The following is a 19,156-nucleotide window of genomic DNA, read 5'->3' on the forward strand; positions in this document are numbered from 1 at the left end:
AGTTTCAAGGCATGGGGGGACAGAGGTGGAGGGCTGAAACCACCTGAAGGCTGCCTCCAGGACACTTCTAGGACAAGGCCCAGAACACCACTAGCAACGTGGGAAGTTGCACATACAAGCTGGGTAGGAGTTTCCATCGCCCTACTTCTATTTCTTTCATGTTGTCGCTTTTGCCAACTTTGCTCTGTTGTAACCCTCTGCAATGTGAGTGTTTACCTATGTATGTATTTGTGCAAACTGCTTTGCGTGACTGATGCCTAACCGACATATTCGAAGAATTAAGGGTACATCTGATTGAATTCATCTAGCCGCTGACTATGTAACTATAACTAGGTTGCATTACTGAGAGTAGGCCTGAATGATGGTGCTTGACTTTAGGACTTGGACGGCCAAGGAACTGGGGTGTTCTCTTTGGCTGTGAATACATACTGGCTATTTGTAGAACATCATGCGCTCTCACAGAATCCACTTTAGTATATCCTTCTTTCATTAGCGCTCCTTCTTTAAGGACTGAAGTTGGGCATAAAAAAATAAGGTGAAGTAGTGAGGACTGAGCAGGCAAAGTAAAGAGAGTAAAGGAGGTACTAGTAATGGACGTAAAGTATGGGGATTAGGATAATACAAGTGCCCCAGCATGCCAGTCTAGCGATGAAAGCGTGCCTTACATGCCTGTAGCTAGACAGGCCCAGTAGTAGGACAGGTGTCTCAGGCAGCCCAGTGATTTTTTAAAGGGTCTGGTGTGATCTTGTGCCTGACCTCCGGCAGAAGGGACTGAACGAGTCCTTGTCCCTTCTAGTAGGTGCCAATGGAACCCACCTGAATCCACTGACTGGCTAACCATTGCTGCCTTGCATATAGCTTCGAATAACCTCATTCATAAAGTGCAGGTCTTCTGTCGATTCTTTTAGCAGGAAGTCCTGAATACATGCAATGCGTTTGCCATGTAGCTGCTGTGTACATTACACGAGTTCAAGATGGTCACCTAGACTTGTGTTTTAGGAAATCTCGCAAAATTTGCATTTCCTGCATTCAGGTTCAGATATATTTAGCTCTCTGTTCCTGAAACATGTATTTTGCCTCTTGCATGCCTCCACTGAACTTGATGACAGCTCCTCAGTGTGAGGGCCTTGTGATAAGGACACCAACATATGTGCGCTAACATAGATTTAGGACCTGCAGAGGTTGTTGGAAGATGAATGGAAGGACAAATCTTGGAAGTGAGTTCCATATCTAGGGGACATATGGGTGTTGCAAGTTGACCCGAACTTTGTCCCTAAAACAGGAGTAAGCTAACTAGTCCGGATCCATGTGTACAACGAAGTTCGTCAAGAGTGTTTATGAAAGGGAAGCCAAGGCAGAGTTCCACAATATTTTCAATTATCAAGAAATTCTTTTTTTATCAAATCCCAAAAATTAAATTGCAGAATATATAACAATATTAAAACAAAATATAAAAAAACATTACATGCAAAAATTGGATTTTTACATAATTAAAAAGCAAAATATAAAAAACACTAAAGATATAATTTAATAATAAATAATTTTTATAAACGTTTATAAAAATGTAAAATTTAACACAACAATTATCAACAAAACAAATGTCAAAAAATGAAAACATTTTAATTACTTTCAACCCTGTTCCCCTATAAACCTAACACCCCGCTTCTAAAATTATTATATATATAAAAACATTTTATAAAAAAATACATTAAAACAAAAAATGCATAAAATACACTTAAAGAATGATATAAATTACAACGATATGACAAACAACAATATTTTTAACAGCAATACTAAAAATATTAAAAAATAATAATCTTACCGGTGATATTTGTGACATCATGATATTTATAATACAATATCCTGTTCTTTTCCCCCCAAATCCTGTTCTTTTTATGACAAAACCCTGTATTGATCTCAAAAGACCAGCACTTACATTTTTTAGTAATTATATAGGGGTCTCTAAATTGCTTGTCATTTACCTCAAGTCCTCACAATTACTACTGACCACATTAACGAATTCTACCCAGCATGTCAGATTATTATCAAGTACAGGCATGTCCATCGTTTTACAGGGATTTTTATCAATATGTCTGGCCTGTCCCAAATTGTATCATGAATGCCCGCAGAATGTTAAGGCTGGACACTTTTATGACAGGACCTGCATTAATTCGGGGAAGGCAAAGTCATACCTGAGATGACCACAATATCCTAAGCATTACCACATCATGCCAGATCCTGCTGAAGCCAGGCATGGACACCATCAGACAACGCTTGCTCAGAAAATGACAGGAATTGCAAATATTGAACAAGGGCCACCATCATGCCTGGGGCTAGCCATAGTATGCCAATAGTAGCCACCCTTACATCAGGGTGTGGGTTCCGACATGCCAAGGATGCTCCAAATATGCCATTTGCCTCAGATGAAGTGGGTTGAGAGGGATGCCGCCCCACACACATATGTACACATACACTTTCCCATGGACACAGATAAGTGCACACCTCCTCTCCCCTCCACCTCCGCAATCGGAGGTAATCACTCTGCTGTGAAAGTTGACCTGCCTCCTCGACCCCACCCAACTCTTCCAGCCAATGGGAGGTTGCAGTGGCGCTGGCAGGAAAAATAGGAAAAGCAAGACTTCACTTGAGGCCTTGTGATGAAATTTGTAAGTGTCATAAACAGCTCAAGGGCTGTAATATGCAGCCAATCACCATATAGCTTCAAGTGACGCACGCTAATTGGCCGTCCATCACCTATATGTTAATTCACAGAGATTACCATTGGGGCATGCTTGGCTGTGGGGTGAAGGCGTTGGTCCTTTTATAGAGAGCTGAGTGTTGTTATTATATATTGTGTAAAGTTTTATATAGAACGACCACATAGTATTGGAACATTTTACATGAGCACCAGTTACATTACACAATGACACCTTCATTTTTAGGGAAGGGGAGATTAAGTGGTTTGCCAGAATTAGAGGATATTGAGTCAACGCCAGACTTGAACCTGATTTCACAGTTCCAAAGTCTGCATGAACATCATTTAGGCGTCACCAGGGGTCGCAGCTGTAACTTCTGGCTTGCCCTTTGCTACCGCTAGCACGGCCTTTGAGACCCTTGGCCTCAGAGGTGGCAAATTAAGTGCCAGGAACACAGGGACAGCTGGGGCTCCACTCTCTGTAATTTCTGTCAATTCTTTTTACACTAATAAGGAATAAATAACATATATTATTCACTATTAGTGTAATAAACATGGAGTACAATAAGCTAGAATATGCCCTGTCATGGCAGTTGAGGTAAGTAAAAAATGCTTTTTAATGTATGTTGTGGCATGCGGGTGAGAGTGTGTTTATGTGTGAGTGTATATGTGTGAATTTGTGTGTATTTGTAGGTATATGTGTGTGACAGAATGAAAGTAGAGGTCAAAGGGCGTGTAATATCACTTCTGCTACCTCTGGCATTTCGGTAAATTGACATCCATGAAAGTCGGCAGCTCCGACCATTACGCCACATCCTCTCCCAAACTAAGGTCACCTCTTCCTGAATTAGGGCAGATTTTCTCGGCTTCTCCCCAATAAGTGGTATAAAACATGATTGTGGTTTGGGTCTCTTTGAAGACCAAGCAGTCGAGGTTCACTTCGGCTACTTTGTGAAAGGGAAAGGATCTGGTCGGGCCGTGATCTGCAATGTGCAGAAGATGGTAACTCTCACTTCTAGTTCTTCCAACACCTGGGGTTCTCGTCTAGGCCATAGCAGCAGTATATACTCTTGGCATCCCCCCCAACCCCCTCAGCAATGACAAGGAAGTGTTCAGGGGAGATGGGATAGGTTGAATGTGGTAGTCTCTGAAGAAGTGTTGTACTAACGGTGATATTTTAAAGCAATTAAACAATTCCCTTTATGTTGCTTTTGCTGTTCTCCCCAGGGGTGAAAGTGAGTGACAGCATGTAAGTCAAAACTGAAGCAAATGTAGACATCTTTGCAAGAGGAGTATTTGGTTCCCTTAATGGAGGGATGGAAACATTAATGTCCAGTATGTGCATGTACCAGGATGGGACAGTAAACTCGGTCAAAACTCGCTAAGATAAGAGCGTAGGCATGTTTGTGGGGTTGTATGGAACATCACAAACCACACTGGAATGCTAGAATGAATTAAAACGGGATACAATTTAAATACAACTTTACATAGGATTTGGAGATTCTCTCCCTAAGGATTGTTTGGAAAAACTGTTGCTAATTGCACATTTCAAAATACAACGGGTCGGTAAGATTGATAAAAACTGGATGAATGAAAAGATAACTTTATAGGTCAGAATATAAGTTAGTGCATCAAGGAATGGAATAGTAAAATCTATCCCATATGGTGTATTTTGAAGCAATGTTGGGCCAAATGTCTCAGTGCATGCTAGCCATGGTTTAATATCGGGTCTGTGGCAGAGGTGGACAAACTGTGTGGAACTTCCAGACATTAGTGTCAGCTCCCTGCTGAGGGCTCCAACGGATGTGGTAGGACCTAACCCGTAACCACCAATAGGTCCAGCACCGTAGCCAGTGGGTCATGGGCCCTAGTGCAAGGTAGGAAATGACCCCCCTGGCTGCTCTTTCAGTGATTAAATACAGCAATAATTAGGGTCCAGTGGACCCCCAGGACCTCTGGGCTCTGGTGCCACTGCACCCGCTGCACCAATGGAAGCTGCGCCCCCTGGATAGATCTGTGAAACCCCGCACTGACCAATCATTTCCGGAGCCTACACATCTCAACAAATCTATGCAAATGACAGTCAGCAACCACAGTTATTATTCCGAAGAAAGATGACACTTATCAGTAATTTATAGACCAATATATGCAGATTATGATATGCTATTTATTAAAATATGTAACAGGGTTAAGACACCTGCTGCAAATATCTCTGTCTGCCCAACAATTTTGTGGGGATTACAATGTCTACAAGTGAGAACAATATCTTATTCCTACACTGTAGTCCTCCTTATGTTATGTAACATTTCCTGGACATTTTTTTTCACACTTATGATATTTGGTGTTTCTGTGTGATATATATCACTCTCACGCCCCACAGTGGGATGAGTAGTGCTATAAAAGAATTAAAAAAATTGTAAGTGCCATTTAAATAACTATTTGTGTACTTACTCAAACACAGATACATCCTGCTCTTGTGCAGTTCATATTCAATTTTTAAATGGGGCTTCGAACAAAGTGAAAAACGAACCTTCAAGCCATGGTTTCTCTAACGTACTTGTGAAGTGTCATTGTTTCCTTCCATTGCATTGGAATCCAGGTGTTATGCTCCAGAGATGGATGGCAGCACGGTGATAATCGAACAAAAGAAAGGCTGATGAACCTTTAATTCAGGCCTTTGTTTTGGGCCCAGCAGGAAGAGGTCAAACGAAAGCTTCCTGGCATCGTGCATGCAGGTTGCTGCTCTGAAAGGAGTGCAGACAACGTGCAGGCGCTGTAGAATTGGGGCCTGGGGTCGGAAAGTGACACCAGGACCAATTCATCATATTTCCCTGGGTCCAGAAACAGCTATTTGAACCCGGATCCGGCGAATTTCCTCTACTTTCCAGCACTGATTACAGTCATAAAACCTTCTTACACCTTAGGATTCAAACCCCTATCTGGTCTTTTTAAACCTTATATAATAGGATCAAGACAGTCTAACAAAAAACAGGTATTTGCACCAGAGAGCTCACAGGTTCGCAGGAGTAACGCTTGAACGTAACGCCTTCCTGCACACATTCATGCTTCGCTAAGTACTTGTACAACTGCGCCACAAATGGACTACTGGGGCTCCCGTAGGATCTAATTAAAATACACGCTTGACATACTGTTCCTTCCTCAGGGCCCTGTGTTCCGTGCACCGGATCCCTCCATCCACACAGTATTTCCATGACACGCAAATATCTCTGAATTTCTCGACAGCAGCTATATTTTGATCCTAGGTCCACGTAGTTATGCCCAATAACTCCCCCTGAACTTACTTATACCAGGGGCACCAGTAAACTGCTGAGGTCATTCCTAAGGGTCCCCTTGGAACTGAAGTTTTTTGTTGGGCAATACCTTACATTTCTAATGAAACTGAATAAGTAACAATATGCATATTTACAACAAAAACCTAAAATAAACAATGCATTGTAAAACATTTATAGGTCTACTTATGTAATTTCAGCTTAAAAAATTATATTACAAGATTTGTAGGAACTACGTTAATCAAACTTATTTTGATTCGGCCAGTAACAGCATTACTGGGAACTATGGGCCAGATTTATCAAAGGTTTCGCGTTACCCTTGCGCCACGCAACAGGATGCAGGGTGAAGCAAAACCTAGCATGAAATTTACCAAGCCATCCAAGGCCACAGGTGGCCCTGTGTGGCTTGGTAAATCTGGTGTAGGGCAGGGTCGCGCAAGTCGCTGCCTTGCGTTACTCTGCACAGGAAGGCATTCCATGGGTAGAGCGTGGGCGCAATCACCCATGGATTTTGGCACATTCCCAGATTTACCATGAGTGGTAGACCTGGGAATGTGTCCAAATGCTACACCATCCCGTATTTATCCTCATTTTTCCTCTTTCTGCTTGTGCTGCAATCCTGCACAAAAACAGTCCTGCCGCAACTTAAGCGCCCTTGCACTGTGGTGCAAGGGTGTCTGCGTTGGTGCTACACAGCGCATAGTGTGCTTGTGCAAAGAAAGGAAAGGAATGATCCATATAATTTTTAAAATGGCACATTCCTGCCCTCTCAACGTCACTTTTGGCTGCCTAGCGCAAGGCAGGCCCCCTTGCACCATGGTGCAAGTGAGCCTGTGTTGCAGGCAGGATTGTTTTTGTACAGGAAAGTACACCTTCCTGCATAAAAACAATACTTTGAGTCTTTTTTCTCTTCTTACGTGTGCTACATAATGCAGCACAGGTAGAAAGAGGGGAAAAAAAGGAGAACTAAAGATTGTTCTCCTTGTTTCCCCTCCCCTGGGAAGGCAAGGCCTTTTAACGCATTCCCAGGTCTGCCACTCATAGTAAATCTGTGAATGCGCCAAAATCCATGGATGAATGCGAGGAGAACACCCACGCTCCACCCATGAAATGCCTCCCGGCTGCAGAGTAACACAGGCAGCAATTTGTGCTGTCTTGTGTTACCCCAGATTTAGCAAGCACTGCAGGGCCATGCAAGGTGGCCTTGGTTGGCTTGGTAAATCTCATTTGGGTTTTGCGTCACCCTTGCGCTACCTTACGTGATGCAAGAGTGATACAACACTTTGATAAATATACCTCTTAATATGAAGTCGTGACAAGATCTCCAACTCGAGTGAGGCCTTTCTCAACCCTCCCCTTTCATCATTATCAATGCCTACCACCTTCTTTCTCCCATTGAGCCCTTAATGTTACAGAATGATCCGAGTATTCACAACAAGTGAGTGGTATACTCATCAAGTTGCTTGTTTGCCAGTTGGTTGTATTGTAATTTTAACTTCTAGTGGTCTAAACTACAGGAGTGACATTACTTTTTCCTTAAATTCCTCTAGCGCATGGGTATTCACAAACGTTTCCCAGGGGGGCTATAAAGTTTGGTCTGTGATTTCACCAAGGGCTGCATTGATGTCTGCAGGCTGGTGGGGGGAGAATTGGTGGTAAGGTTGGTTTAGGGTTCTAGTGGCTGAATTGCACAATGTGAAACCAGAAAACCCTGGATTAATCCCTGCTTCCCCACTTAACCAAATTGTGTAATCTTAGGCAAACGTTTAATTTCACTTTCCCTCCTTTTTCTTCTTATCAAATATAAGAGGACCTCAATGCACATGTATAATTGTATAAGCGGCAACTTTTGCAATGGTCAAGTACAGCGTTCTTCACACGCCTATATAGGGTTCCTGCTTGCTACCCTTGCCCCTCCTTTTGGTTGTGTTATTGGTTCAACGTTATCAATAAGGTCGTTTGATCGATTAGCTGACTGAAGTGACATGGCAAAGTGGAGCCATACCAGTTGTATATATGAGACTAATAAGTACAAGCATAGTACGTTTGCTTTGTACTGTAATCAGGAAAAGTTGCCACACTAAAGTGTTTCAACTACATGATAGGCCTGGGGTTCGATAATTTATGTCAGTGAGATAAATCGATGCCAGATCTGTACTTATGTCATTGCTGTGTTCTGTTAAACACTCTTTTCGAGGACTGTTTCGTGGACTGCCTACTGGTTCTGTATAGAAAGGTATATGCTTTTATGTTATTTTGATCTAGTCCTCTTTGGCTCCCTAATTGCATTATCTTGATATCTCGCTCTTACTTTTGTGATAATTTCCTTGATTCGTATTGACTTCTCTGGTGCGTGTTATTTTTTTATGTTTTGCTCTTCGCGTTCTAGGGCACCGATTATACCCCCAACTCGTGCCTAACAAAAATGAATGCGTCCGTATGTAACGTAACTGGTGCTCATGTAAAACGCTCTGATACCTCCGGGTCTAGTTAGCGCTATATAAAACTCCACACAAAAAAAAAATTATAACCTATGTAAAAATCTAATAAACAGATCAAACAAAAAAATCTAAAATAAGAGGACCTCAAAATACATGAATTCAGGATATTCCTAAAGTTAAGTGGTGCAGGACACCCTAGTTATTTCCTTTCTTTAACTTCAATTAACCTTGAAATAAATGTCCTGTTCAATTAACATCTATTTTTTTTTGTTAGTGCTGAATCGAGTAATTAGCAGCTCAGTGCTGCAGTTTTTTTTTTAAACTTGTTTTTATTGGCATTTGTTAGTACAGTTGTTACATATCAGTATTGGAGCGTGGCGTCATTAAGTACATTGTTCCAGTCAGGTGATATCCATCTTGACATGTAGAAATAACTTTACTGCAATTATATGCAATGTAACAGGTATTTGCCATATGAATAAACAAACCAGGGAGGGGGAGAGTAAACTAGGGGCAGTCATGGACTATCAAGGATAGGGCAGCCGGACCATCTCACATGTGGTCCGTTAGGTAACTGGTGAGACAACGCAGTGGGAACCCCTGGTCGGGGTACGACTATGCAGGCGGACATACGACATAGGTGCAGGCCCCGGAGTAGCGGGGATAGGAACGTGGTCACTCTAGGGTGGGTGTGGGGCATTAGGGGGAGCATTATCCGAGTGGGGTTGTGTCGCGTAAGGCTGCGTGGCAGTAGGGATGGTCGCGGCCGCGCCCTGGTCAGCTAGGGGCTGGGGCTGTTTAAACTGATGCATCAATAGCGCCCACTCCAGGGAAATCGGGGTTTTACGTATGCCCTTCGCTTCCTCCTCTTGCAGGGCATCCTCCTCAGCCGCGGACCACTTGAGCACCGCCCCCCTCCATGCCGCCAGCGGGGGGCCCGTGGGGGAACGCCAATGCATCGCTATGCATCGTTTAGCCAGGAGGTGTGCTAAGGAGACAAATCGTATGGGCACTTTGTGCCGTGTCTTCCGGCCCATTATTCCCAGTGCGCAGTACTCCCATGTATCTAGATGAGGCAACCCCGTGAGATCTCGGAGGGTTTCGTGGATAGTCGACCAGTAAGTCTGAATATCCGGGCACGACCAAAACATATGGAGAAAATCTGCGTCTTGCGCCTGACAGCGGGGGCAGAGGAAGACCGTAGCGGGATAAAAACGCTGCAGGCGTGCTGGGGTCAAGTAGGCCCTATGTAGAATGTAATATTGTATGTTTTTGAAACGGGCATTCCTAGACACCTTTTTGGGGAATTCGAGTGCCCTTTCCCACTCAGTGTCGTGAAACGCCCGTCCCACCTCCTCCTCCCAAAGGGTCCGTAAGGGGGTCAGCGATGGGGGTGTTAACTCCCGGATGGACTTGTACAGCCAGGTGGTGAGATGACGGCCCCGTCCCATTCGCAGTATCATGTGGAGGACTGGATGTGTGGGGGGCTCCCCTAGTGTGAGATCATAGTATGGTCGGAAATGGCTGAGGAGCTGACGATGCCTCAAGAATTGCCCTGGGGGGAGATCATAGTCATCAATGAGTTGCTGGAAGGGCCGAAGGTGTCCCTCCGCGAACAGTATGTCTGCCTCGGTGACCTCCCTAGATGTCCACTCCCGTAGCAGGGCGGGGGTAAAGAACTGGGTGTTTTTGGGCCAGCCCACTAGTGGAAGCAACGGTGAATACGGGGGCCTGTCCGGTGCGAGTCGGTGTATGCGTCGGATACATCCCCGGGCCACCTCCACCTGGAGGGGGTAGGTCTCCGCTGGGCGGGTACCTGGCACAAGCAGACGGCACAATTCCGGTGTCGTTATCCGACCCGTGGTCGTGTATGTTTCGGACGTGTGCCTGTCAGCTGTCCAATAGGAGAGCCATTGGAGCTGCGCCGCTAGGAAATAGGCTTCGAACGAGGGGGCTCCAAGGCCTCCTTGTGTTGTGGGTAATTTCAGTTTTGCCAGTGCGATTCTATGTCGCCCCTTGCCCCATATTAGGGATCCAAGAAGAGTGTCCAAATCTTTGAAGAAAGAGCGAGGCGGTATCACTGGAAGATTAGTGAAATAATAGAGTAGGCGCGGAACCAAAATCATTTTCGCTAGGGCTACGCGTCCAATCGGGGCCAGCGGAAGGTTCCGCCAGAATCCGATAGTGGAACGTATGGAGGCAAGTGTCCTACGATAGTTACCCTCGAAGATGTCAGTGGGTGAGTGATATAGGCGAATCCCTAGATAGCGAGGGGCTTCCGCCGTCCAATTGAGTCTCCGATCACCAATCCATACCTCCCGAGGGGCAGAGTCGGGGTGTAGGGGGTACACTACAGATTTCTCCCAGTTCACCTTTAAGCCTGAAGCCTCTGCGAACTCGGTCAAGATGAGCCCGAGTGAGGTGAGATCCGCGGTGATGTCCCGTATGTACAGGAGGAGATCGTCGGCATACAGTGAGACACAGTGTGTGGTGTCCGCGAGCGGTATGCCCCAGTCCTGCCCCTCCCCACGGAGACGGACAGCCAGGGGCTCCACAGCCAGCGCGAATAATAGGGGCGAGAGGGGGCAGCCCTGTCTGGTACCCCTGTGTATTGTGAATGCCGAAGAAATACGACGCCCAATGCGGATTCGGGAAGTGAGTTTAGTGTACAGAAGGCGGGTGTAGGCTACTAGCTTGGGGCCGAGGCCAGCACGCTGGAGAACCGAGAACAGGTACTGCCACGTCAGGGTGTCGAAGGCCTTCTCGAGGTCCAAGATCAGACACGCCGCTCTGGGGTAGCGGTCACCAATCTGATCCTGGATATGGAACAGACGTCGTATGTTCTGGGAGGTGTTCCTGCCCGGAACAAATCCACATTGGTCAATGTGTACTAATGGACGTATCACCCGGGAGTATCTTTCTGCCAATATTTTCCCCAAAATTTTACAGTCTGCTGTGAGGAGCGTTATAGGCCGATAAGAAGCCAACAGCTGTGGATCGCGGTTGGGCTTCGGGAAAGTGACAATTACCGATTCTCTCATGGATCTGGGCAATTCGCCCGCGCGTAGTGCTGTGTCCAGTACCATCGAAAGACGGGGGGTCAGCAGCGAAGCGAAGGTGGCATAGTATTCTAGCGGGAACCCGTCCAAGCCAGGGGCTTTGTGTCGAGCCAATGTACGTATGGCATGTGTGATCTCTGAGGTATGTATTGCCGTGTCCAGGTCAGTTTTCTCTGCAGCAGATATCCGAGGGAGAGGGAGAGGGTCAAGGAAGCGATCGATCGTCCCTTGACTCCACTCTCGAGGGCTATCATAGACCTCCGAGTAATATTGACGGAATTCTTGAAGAATCTCGTCCTGGGAGTGTACCAAGACGCCGTGCTGCGTAGTTATGGACGTGATGGGTCGCATCTCCGTGTCTTGTTTAGCCAGCCACGCCAGCAGCGAGCCCGTCTTGTCACGGTCTTTGTGCATTCGAGTCGCATATGCCCGAAAGTTGTATCGCCGCATATCCGCGCACGCTCCCTGATATTCCGACTTGGCATGGGCAAGCTGCGTCACCACTGCCACCGATTGATCAGTGAGTTTTGTGGCGTTAGCAAGCCGTTTCTCAGCCTTATCGAGGGCCTGTTCCAGGGTACGCTTCACCCCGACGCGCTGTTGAATGCAGTCTCCCCTGGCCACCACCTTAAAACTGTCCCACTCGATCAGGGTGGAGGATGCTGACCCCACGTTTCGGGCAAAGTATTCTCTGATACTACACTCTTGTTCGTGTGTGAAGACCGGGTCCGCCAGACAATCGCGTGGGAGGCGCCATGTTGGGACAGGGGGGTGTGGGGGTCTCCATTGAAGACTCAGCACATGCGCATCATGGTCGGATATGACTCTACCCAGGTAGTCTGTGTGACGGACCTGAGGGAGCACCGCTGCCGTGCATAAGAACCGGTCCAGCCTGACTCGGAGATTGTGAGGAGCAGAGTAGAAGGAGTACATGCGCGTATGAGGGTGGTGCAATCGCCATGCATCTGTGAGTGACCAGTGCGCTACCCATGCCTTAAATCTATCAATTTGTCTGTAAGTAGGGGAACGTGGCAATGGAGGGAAGGAGCGATCTAATCCGGGATCCAGAATACAATTGTAATCTCCCCCGAGTATCCAAGGTACATGTGTGAATTGAGCTAGGATTTTTGTGAGTCTGTCCCAAAACTTATCCTGGTCAACATTCGGAGCGTATATGCTTCCCAGTAGGACGGTCTGGCCGTCGAGCAGGCCCTCCAACAGGACAAACCTACCCTCCCCGTCTACCACCCGCTGGAGCTCCTGGAAGGGAGTACCCGGTCGAACCCAGATCATCGCGCCGCGGGCAAATGATGAATAGGTTGTAGCGCAGACGAGGCCCCGCCATTTCGCCTGTACCCTGCCCACCTCTGTTGCATTCAAATGGGTTTCTTGCACTAGAAGTATGGAGGCCGCCTGGCGCTTCGCATAGGCATAGGTCGCATAACGCTTGCGGGGAGTGTGAAGACCGCGCGCATTAAACGTTAGTATGTTAACATCTGCTACACTCGTCCTCCGTGCCATGGGTAATGCGGTTAGTGTGCAGGCCAAGGGAGACGCCGACCCGAGTGGTCGGTGTGTGGGGGCCTAGGGGTTCGCCGCGCTGCTGCTGAATAACGGACCAGTGATCCCGGCTGCTGGGGCGCTTGGTCTTGCAAGTGTAGGGTGCCATGACGTGTGGGATGTGTAAGAACTGGGAAATAAACGGTATGCTGGGGAACGGGAAACAGTCCCAATGCAAAGGACTCATCGTCCGTGAGACGGTGTGTCCAAACGTCTCCCTGTAACGCCGGGAGAATGAACCTGTTCTATCTGTTGGGGGGTGGCGACCTGAAGCTGCGCGCCGATGCGTCTAGTAGGCATGGGAGAAGGATCATTACGCGTCACTAGGGATGTGCCAAGCTCAACATTTGTGATGGTGGATGAATATTGACTATTACTCATAAGGATACAAAGTAGACAGTCTAGCGTTCTTGGGTGCCTCATGGTGGGGAGGGGCACGCCTGTCCATCCAACAGTCCTTCTGCCGTTTGTGGAGTGACCCCAGAGGGCATCACGGAGCCCATCCCCGATGCGGTGTCATCACTGTCATTTTCACCCTCTGAGGAGAAGATGTGTGGAGGGCGATCAATGGAGTCGGTATGTTGGGTGGATCGGAGATCAATAACCGCCTGTAGCGCCCCCCGCCTCTCCTTCATGATCTGCTCCAGGTCCGACGAGTCGTGGGCGCCAGAAACTACTTTCCTCTCCGTGTGACGAGGCTTCATGGGGCGCTTTTTGGCTCGGAACGTGTTATAGGGCGAGCCGTTTCTGGGGTGGGCATCGGGCGTCCGTGTGCAGTGCTGATCCGCCCAATCGTGCGCCGCCTCGGCGGTCGTGAAAAAGACTGAAGAGCCCTTGTAGAGAACCTTGAGGCGAGCTGGATAGAGTAAGGCATACTGCATGTTGTTATCCCGCAGTCTCCGCTTTACGTCCAGAAAAGTGGATCGCTGCTGTTGCACCGCTCGAGCATAGTTCGGGAAAATCATTACCTGCTTGTCCTCTATTCGGAGTGGCGCCGCCTGTCGTGCCGCTCGAAGTACAGCGTCACGATCGCGAAAATGCAGGAATTTAGCGAGCAGTGGTCGAGGGGGCGCTCCAGGGATGGGCTTCCGGGCCGGCACCCTGTGGGCTCGTTCAATCGAGAAGAACGCTGTACGGTCCGCCGTTGGGGTAAAGGATTTGAGCCAAGTGTCCATGTAGTCTATGGGGTTCGCTCCTTCGATCCCCTCCGGCAGCCCCACCACCCGAATATTACAGCGTCTCGAGCGGCCTTCCAAGTCCTGTGCCCGTTCCTCCACTGCAGACAAGCGAGTGAGGACTCCCTGGAGTGTCGCCTGTTGTTCTTTCAGTGCGGGCTGTATTTCCTCCAATGTCCGTTCCTCTGCCCGCACCCGATCCGCCAGCTTGGGGTGATCATCCCGGAGCAAATTGACTTCCGTCGTCAACGTGCCGAGTCGTTCCTCCATCGAGATCCGGGAGAGTTCAATAGCTGCGAGGACTTTATCTAGTTTGTCCGAAATGGAGAGATCCGACGAAGGCGTGGTATTGGGGGACCAAGTAGAAGTTTTTGGCATCTTTTCCGGGGCAGTCTCCGGCACCGCACATTGTTGTGTGGATCGTGGTTTCCCCATGGTAGAGTGGCGCTAGGGAGGTGGGCCCTTCCCCGGGCGAGCTCCGCAGGTCCCGCTGGCCTCGGCGCCGTGGGGAGAGGCACCCGGCGTAAGTGTGGTCCCCCAGCAAAGGGAGGAGGGGAGGGGAAAGGAGTCCCGGACAGGAACTGGATACTCTTGTTCACCCAGGGGTCCAGGTATGGGGCAGTGTCCGCCGAGCCAGGCGGAGCGTTCCGGTCGCCGAGTCACTCCTCCACTATGGCGTCTCCAAGCCAGATACACGATGGGGGCACGGATATAGCGGACAGTTGCCGTCCTCGTGGGTTATGGGCCCCTGTGGAGGGAATGTAGCGAGGCTACGCCACGTACAAGCGGGCTCGTCGAGGTCAGGCAGGGGGGTGCGCCCGGCTGGCAGCAAAGTTTAATGTCACAATGGCGATCCGAGCGCCGGGAGCATCCCCCCTAATGTGGGTCCCTCTGATCGCCCGGCCCGTCTCCTGGGGCAGCGCGTCCTGTCAGCGGCGTCAGTGGGGTAGTTGTGGGGCGGAGGTTCACAGTTGGTACCCCAGCAGGTGGGGGGCTTGCCCCATGCAGGGTGAAGGGCTATCGCCACCACTCCCGTGTGTCAGGATCAGGGCCCTTGGGAAGGATTCGCCACAATGCCTGATGTCCCACAGGCGGCCGGTCTCCCGGGGCAGCACGTTCCGTCAGCGGCGCCAGTGGGGCAGTTGTGGGCCGGAGGTGGGGGGGGCCCACCCCATGCAGTTGGGAGGGCGATCGCCACCACCCTCACGTTTCAGTGACAGTTTATTCTGATCAGGGCCCCTGTGAGGGATTTGCCACGATGCCAGATGTCCCGCAGGCGGCCATTTTAAGGTCAGGCAGAGGGTTTTTACTGGTAGCGGAGGGGGCCCCGGGTCCGCGGCGCCCCCCCCGATCACCGCGGTCCCCCCCACTCTCCAAGTTCTCCTGGTACCTGAAGCGTCCCGTGGGGAGTCTGGGGGGGGGCGCCTCCCTCCGGTGATCTGTGTCGGCCTGCCTCGGTCCTCGGCGTCGTCCGGGTGCTCCGCTGTGTCTCCGGTCAGATGGCGAGAAGCGTAGGTCCGCCCCGTCCGTGCCCGGCGCCGTCCCCCGTCGAGTCGGTGTCTGTTCTCGGCGTCCAAATGCCCCAGCGCGCCAGGCACGATGCACCACCACTTCCAGCCCCGTCCCCTCTCCGCCGCTGGGCTGCTCAGCAGGGCACCGGCGCCAACTTGGAGCCGCAGCGCGGAAGGCTCAGTGCGCTGCGATCCGGCGCCGGGGCGGCCGTGGATGGCCCCCGGTCTCCACCTGTGCTGCACCCCCGTGGGAACGGGTTCCGACGGGTCTGGGGTCGTTTGTCTGCCCCAGTGACGCTCAATATTTCATGTTAAGGGCGCCCGGACCCGGAGCCTCAACAGTGCAGGTCCGCCATCGTGGCTTGCGTAGCCACGCCCCCCAGCAGCTCAGTGCTGCAGTTAACCAGTAGGCCGCATGTAAAGGTCAAGAGGGCCGCATGAGGCTACCGGCCCATACCTTGGTATCACTGCTGTAGCGTTTGCAGTGGCGGCCGGCATGGCTCGAGGGTGGCAGGGCAAGTGCAGGGGTCAGTGGGGTGCCACGTTGGGGCTGGGGGATTAGGGATCAGAAAAACAAAAAATTATCTTGATGCCGGGTCACACGTCTTCTCTGCTCCTGCTCTCCTGCCTCCATCTCTGATAGGAACAGGAAGCAGGAAGCCAGGCTCCGTCCCCTAAACCAATCACAACGCGGCAATGCAGCATTGTGATTGGTCTGAGCGCCGTGCTGTAGGGGTGAGCATGTTCTCCATGCAGGCTGTAATGCAGCCCGCAAGGAGAAGGGGAAAGTGCGCATGACTGGTTTGGGAGGCCCAAGAGGGCCGACCAAACAGTCATTGCGCACTTTGGCATGGACAAACCACTCCTCCCCTGCCCTGCTCCCAGAGCAGAGCTGCCCCGCCCACTCACCCACCCACAAAGCAGCAGGAAGTAGCCTAAAATGATAATAACGCAAAGTTCACCGCTTGTGCCTGTTCCGCCTTCACCTGCGCCTTCGCAGGGTAGGATCTACTGCCTGCATCACTATGTTTCCTGTACTTCCGTTGTTGCCTTTCCAGATCGCACCTTCTTGAGACTTCGGGTTCGGATCCAAGCCCTTTGGCCTCCAGCCATTGTCACACCTCATACACAGACAGCAAAAAGCGCACCATCTCTTGGTACACCACACACAGTGTTACCAAGAAGATGAGGGCATATTTGAAGCCCAGCTGGCGCAATATCTTCTTGAGGGGTGTGAAGGCCCCCCTCGGCCTTGGGACCAGAGTAGGTGTTAACCACCCGTCCTTCCAGCCTCCATGGGCCGTTGCACTGGGAGAGTTGCAGGATATTGTCCCTATCCCTAAAGTTCAGTAGGCGCGCAATTATTGAACATGAAAACCTTTCGGGGGCTGGGGCTCCTGCCGGTATGCGGTGTGCTCTCTCTACCAAGAAAATGTGCAAAGGCTTACCCTGCAGCATTATCTTCTCCAGCCATTCCTCCACAAAGAGTTCAGTGTTCTGGCCCTCCGCTTTTGCAGGGACACCAACAAGCCTCACAATATGCCTCCGAGATCTACCGTCCGCGTCTTTTAAGGGATCAGTGAGAGTAGCCATCAGCGGCGGTCACCATAAACAAAGGGTGGTGGGGTGGGTGGGGTTATGTGGGAGGCGTCGCACGGGGGGCCCTTGAGGTGGTATTGAATATTTTAAAAAATTTACCTTTTGCCGCCGGCTGCTTCAGCGTCTCGTCTCCTCACACAGCCTCTCCTCTTCCTGCCTGCTATTCACAGCAGCCCCTGGGACAGACTCCCTGTCCGATCCCCGTGTGATTGGTCTGAGCAGGCAGAAAAAAACGCCCTGCTCAGACCAGGGAGTCTGTGGGGTTTCTCCAGCCCGGCTGCTCAATGCAGCTGGGCTGAAGAAAACCTAAGTGCTCATGTGGGTTTTGGTCGGCCTAAGACAGCCGGCCAAAACACATATGTGCACTTAGGTAGTGGAGTGCACATCGCACTCCTCCTCCTCCCTCCCATAACTTGGTCCTACCCCTCCCAACAGCGCTGGCTAAGAGCCGGCATATGTAAATTAAAGCAATGCAATAACATTGTTTTAATTTACATTTGCTGGCTCTGAGGCAGGCAGTGGGGCTACACTCCTCCGCCATTGCGGAGGAGCAGCCACTGGCAGCCATGTCTTTCTCCAGTGTCGCACAGTGCTTCATGAGGTCCTGAACCCCCGGGTGAGTCATATTCAATGTCAGTTCTGTGTCAAAGACCCTCTCCATTAATTCTTTATGGTCTGCCCCAGTATGCCAACTTCATTCACTACCAATGCAATTTGTGCCTCCAAAGCCTACCTAGAGTCCCTGATAGCCACAAGGATGACTGCAGTGTTTGCCGCAAGTGAGTCTTACTCTGTGTCTGTAGACGAGCCCTCTCCCCCTTCACCCTTCACGGGCACGTCTGATAATTCGACCACTTTCCACCTTTGGCATCCCCATTTTGTGCCAGGCGGTGGTAGGGAGCGCAGGTAGGGAGCTCCGGTCTCTCTGCAGGGCCTGAGGAGTAGCAGCGCCTCACCCTGTGGGGTTCGGTGAATATGTCCTTTTTGTCCAGCTATGGCTGCCACACAGCACCCTCCCCACTCATTCATACCTCCAGCAGTGTGTTCCCAATATCACCATTGGGCTTGTAAGGACATCACTATGGGTCAGTTTTTGCCACCATTCAGCTCTCCCCAGAATGTGTGGAGGGAGGGCAGGCACAGCTGCGCAGCCCTATCTGGTCTCTAGTCTCCAGCAGTGCTCGCTGCTGTCCCCACGTAAATTAAGGCCCGCAGATGCCCAGTATCACTGTCCACAATCAGGGCAGGGGGAGAGGAAGAAACCGCTGTATGCGACCTCCGCCTGGCCAGGTCTTGAGGCCTGCTCCTTATGGTAGGGTGCCCCCACCTCCAGGTCTCATCTGTTCTGTCCCACCAAGTGTACCTCCACCCGTATATGTCCTCAGGTGCCGGGCCCCTCAGAGATCGGGGCATGCAGCTGCAGAATCCCACTGTTCTCAATCAGGGCAGGGGAGGAGACAGCTGAACGTGGCCTACACCTTGCTAGGTCTTTGGGCCTGCTCATGATGAAAGGCCGCCCCACCTCCGGTTCGCCTTTTCTCTGTGCCACTGAATGTTCCTCCACCTAGATATGTCCTCAGGTGCCCGCAGCTGCAGAACGCCACAAGTCTCAATCAGAGTAGGGGGGGGGGGGGTTGAAAGGGACCGCCAGCCGTGATCCCTGCTTCGCAGGCCCAGGCCAATTCTGCACTCTCGGCTCAACTACAGGTGCTGCTCCTCCACAGTTCACTTGTGCCGGGGGTCCACCAGCCCGCATAGATCCTCGGGCATTCGGCCGATCCCCCCCTTGGCAAGCTGTTCTGCAATGGAGGTGAGGTGAGGAGGTG

Source organism: Triturus cristatus, chromosome 1_2 (genome assembly GCF_964204655.1).
Source record: "Triturus cristatus chromosome 1_2, aTriCri1.1, whole genome shotgun sequence".
NCBI lineage: Eukaryota > Metazoa > Chordata > Amphibia > Caudata > Salamandridae > Triturus > Triturus cristatus.